The 4,817-nt window shown below is 32.2% G+C and overlaps 1 pseudogene; it reads left to right on the top strand.

Annotated features, from left to right (window-relative positions):
- Positions 1-1,915: 1,915 nt before the first annotated feature.
- Positions 1,916-4,811, top strand: LOC106778689 (annotated as a pseudogene).
- Positions 4,812-4,817: the final 6 nt, after the last annotated feature.

Below are 4,817 nucleotides of genomic sequence, written 5' to 3'. Positions count from 1 at the left end.
TATATATATATATATNNNATATATATATATATATATATATATATATATATATATATATATATATATATATATATTTATTAAAGGATGCTTCGGTGTGAGGTCGAGCTACACAAACCCTTCACAATTTATCTTTCTAAGACCGTCCGCTTCTACTGCTGTCTCCTCATCGTCTTTTTCAATTTGTTGTCTTCTCACTGTCCGGGAGGATACCTGCTAAAGACACTCGGATACTTAAGTCAGTTAAAAAGTCTGATAGGTTATCAGAGTTCCGGATTAAATGCGCAATAAATGAATCCACTTACCAGGTACCCTTGACCTCTATTTATAGTGTTGGCTATGGGCCTAAGACTAGAGTGACTCTAATCAGGGGCCAATCATAGCCCTATAACCTTAAACATGCTATTACCTTAATTAAACTTACTCTGTTTTAACCTTTCGGTTTATCCGCTTCGGACCGTTCGGTCACCTATATCCCATATGACCGACCGTTCTACATGTTTGATGGCCTCTCATTCATTAGTTCTTATCTCTAGTTACCGATCGTCCTACCTGACCGGTAATATTTAGTACAAAAAATAAAATTAAAAAGTGTATGTTTTTAAATCTAAAAGATAAAATAATCATAAATAATTTATATAAGTCATTGTCTATATCTAATATATATATATATATTAAAATTAAAGGATAAAATATGTCATAAAATAATTTATATATAGAAAATTAGATACAATGATATATATAAATTATTTTATCACTTATTTTATTCTTTAAATTTTAAAACATACATTTTTTTTTTAATTTTATCCGATCTAAAACAATTGTTTGTTCATTTTGTCCTTTTAAGTAATATTTTATATCTTATTTATTTTATCTTTCAATTCAATGTTTTTTATTTTATTTTATTTTTAATTTTTCCTTTTTTAAAATAAAGTAATTATCTATGATAAAAAATTACATCAAAAATAAAAGTTATCTAAAATAAAATTATAAAAATTATTTATACTTATTTGTATAACTATAATTTTATATCATATGTTTTCAATAATAAATAATTTTTGTCAATTTGAAAAAAAAATAAAAAGATAGTTTTTCATTATAAAATAATTATTTAAATTTTCAAAAATAGTTATTAAAAAATAATTAAAAAATGTATATATGAAAAAATTGATTTTTTTATTGACAGTAGAAATTAATAAATCAATAGTATACATTAAAAATACCCAAAGGGAATGTCACATGAAGAGGTGGAATTCTAGAACAAGTAATTTTTCTGATAAAAAGGTCGTGATTAAATTATGCTATAAAGCCGAGAAAGTGGTGTGGCAATTTGGACATTAAGACTCCAGTGGTGTGTATAAGATTTAGTATAATATTTTTTTGGTTTTTTAATACATCAAAAGGTTTGATTATTGTCACAATATGATTGATTAATTTATTTTCTTAATTTTAATAAATTTGAATTTATTTTAAATAAATTTGAAAAATAAAATAATAAAACATGAAAACACTCAAAGCTTATCATTAGAAATGAAAACAAACAATAATGTTTTCCAAATATAAAAAATTATATATATAAGACTGACCCATTTGGAATAATCTTCATTTTTAAGAAAATAAATTCATCTTAACCATTTTTTTTTTAAAAGTACAGTATGTTGTTTTTTCATTAACAGCCATTCATTTCAAACCTTCAAATCCAAGCAGTAATGCAATTTCCATTTATAAAATTTCTTTTAGTAATAAATAGTCACTTTACTGGTTAAAAATTACCAGTTAATAGTTATTAATTATGTGGATTTTCAAAAATTCAAAATATCCGCAAACATGGTAAAAACGGTCAAATAATTTAAGAGAAACCAGGAGACACACCCCCTCTTTCAAATTTGAAAATTCCGACCGTTGCCCCAATTTAACTCACTGTTTAGAACAATTTTTCAGAAACAACTCTTTCACGCTGTTCTTTTGTTTCATCGATGGGTGACACAGTTGTTCCGGTAGCCACGAAGGGGGGGAGGGGCAGAAAGGTCCTGAAGGATAAAATCCCATCAACAAATGTTGCAGGAAATGTTGCAGCAGATGCGCCTCGATAAGGAGAAGACTGAAGAGCTTTTGAAAGCCAAAGACGAGGCTCTGAAGCAGAAGGACGAAGAGCTCGAAAATCGTGGCCGTGAACAAGAGAAGCTTCAAGTTGAGCTGAAAAAACTGCAGAAATTGAAGGAGTTTAAACCAACTATGGTGAGTTCAGTTCATCTTTCATACGGATGTTTTAATTTTATCACGGTCTTCAAATATGTTCAGAGTTTCATCGGGATAGCTGATGTTGTAGAAAATTGTGGACAATTGGGGGTCCATTGTATCATTTTTTTGTGATTGAATATCTTTTTTAAAGGTTTGGTTTTCATTATCTTCCTGTGTTTTTCTTTTTATTTATTTATGTGGGTGTTTCTCTTCCTACATGTGTAGAATTTGCCCGTGATGAAAGACAATGAAACAAAGAAGGACAAGAAGAAGAAAGCAGGCGGCTCTGAGAAGAAAAGACCTTCTCCACCTTATATTTTGTGGATGAAAGACCAATGGAATGAGGTAAAACCAAGTTATTGTTTGAAATATTTCTATTTTCTTTTTTCTTTTGTTGGTTTAGCCTGAATTCGACGTTTTAACGTATTGTTGTCTTTGGTGTTTGGTGCAGATAAAAAAAACTAACCCAGAGGCAGAGTTTAAGGAAACTTCTAACATGTTGGGGGCTAAATGGAAGACTGTGAGTGCAGAGGAGAAGAAGCCTTATGAGGAGAAATATCATGCTGAGAAAGAAGCTTATTTGGAGGTGATTGCAAAGGAAAAGCGTGAGAGTGAGGCAATGAGGTTGTTTGAAGAGGAGCAGAAAACAGAGGACTGCAATGGAATTGCTTGAACAGTACATGCAATTCAAACAAGAGGCAGAAAAAGAAACCAAGAAGAACAAGTAAATTTTAAATACTCTCTCTTGAACCATTTACAATGCTGTTTGTGCATATTACTTCTCTTGTACTTTGTCTGGTTAGTGATGTTCGTATTGGATCTTCCCAGGAAAGAAAAGGATCCATTGAAACCAAAGCATCCCATGTCTGCTTATTTCTTGTTCACGAACGATAGGCGAGCAGCTCTTCTTGCCGAAAACAAGAATTTCTTGGAGGTAACTGCGTGTGCTTTTTCCCATTTCTTGTTCATTAACCATGACTCTTTCTAAAGAAAAAAAAAAACATAAATTGATAGTTCTTTTTTTCAGGTTCCAAAGATCACAGCCGAAGAGTGGGAAAACATGACAGAGGAACAGAGGAGGCCTTATGAAGAGGTTTGTTCATTTGGTCTCTCAACTATGAGAGGTTTTGTTCATTTGGTCTCTAAACTCTAAATGATTAATTTAGAAATGGAGAAGAAGAACAAGGAGAAATATGCTTTAGGAATGGAGGCTTATAAGCAGAAGAAAGATGAGGAGGCTGCCCACCTCATGAAGGAGGAGGAGGAGCATATGAAACTTCAGAAACAAGAAGCCTTGCAACTGCTGAAGAAGAAGGAGAAAACTGATAATATAATCAAGGTATTATTATTTTTCTTCTGTTTCAGTTAAACCCTTCCTTCATTTTTTTTATTTCACACCTTGGATTTTTACTGATGCTAATCCACCCTATCCTGGTGCAAAAACTAAACAGAATCGTCAGAAGAAAAAACCATTTATGATGACATTTTACTTTTTAATTTATTATTCATGTGTAGAAAAAACATGCGATTAATTCTTAATATAATTAACAAAATTAATTTGGTTTATACCAGACGGGATAACATATAATCCAATTCTTTTACTCACTTATGTTGACACTTTTTACCCATTTCTTGAAATATATTATGCATAATGAAATCATCCTTTAAAAGAACGAAAGTGAAGAATAATAATAACAAGCATGAAGGAAAGTAAGCACCAGCCAAAAAGAAAATGAAAAAGAGGTTGTAAAGTAAGATAGTTGAGGTGCCTTTGTTTGATTAATTATTTCTAATTATGCATGTAGGTGGTCCAATAAAAGGTTGGGAGACTGGGAGGGCATATAAAACATTTCGAAACCTTTCGGTTAAAGCAGCACAACCAGTTAGTTCAAGGTTGCCGTTTTATAGGTTTGAAAATTAGACGATTATGATTATTATATTATGATATTTATTAATTTCCAAAATTTCCATTCAGAGGGTTTCTCTCTCTTCCTCTCGCGCATTCCCTCCCCGCCATAATCGCCCAAGCAAGTTGAATCAACGGTGCCGCTTCATACTGAATCTCCGCCGTTTCGGGGATCCGGTGCCGGCATTTTCCGTTCAATTCTCGCACCTTTCATGCTCTTCCCGTGAGCCTCGTTGTTTTATCTCTTTTCATTTTCGTTTCGATTTTTTTGTTGCTATCGTGGTTCTGATTTCGACGATTCGTTAGCTCGTGTTACAGATCTTATCTGTGTATATATTGTTGGAAAATTGTACAGGGAAGTCTGCATCAGATATCATTGTTCCAGTATCTACCTCATGAACCTGACCTAAACCCTCTACCTGATAAAAGGTTAGATTGAATGCATTTTCTTTCGTTTTGGTTCCTTGGCTTAATAATATCAAGGCTAACTTATGTTTGAACAGTGTAAAAGTGGACCAAAAGGATGCTGCAAATTTACTGGTGCTTTCATCACATCTGTTACTGTCCTTGAGTAAAGGAACCTAACAGCTTCTCAAGATCTGGAACTGACAACTCTTTGCAGCCAAACAAAATTAGTGCCAGGAATTTACCCACACTTCATGTTGCTGAATCT

Source organism: Vigna radiata, unplaced genomic scaffold (genome assembly GCF_000741045.1).
Source record: "Vigna radiata var. radiata cultivar VC1973A unplaced genomic scaffold, Vradiata_ver6 scaffold_147, whole genome shotgun sequence".
NCBI classification, from domain to species: domain Eukaryota; kingdom Viridiplantae; phylum Streptophyta; class Magnoliopsida; order Fabales; family Fabaceae; genus Vigna; species Vigna radiata.
The sequence above is the reverse complement of the archived record's forward strand: the minus strand, read 5'-3'. Positions and strand labels throughout refer to the sequence as shown.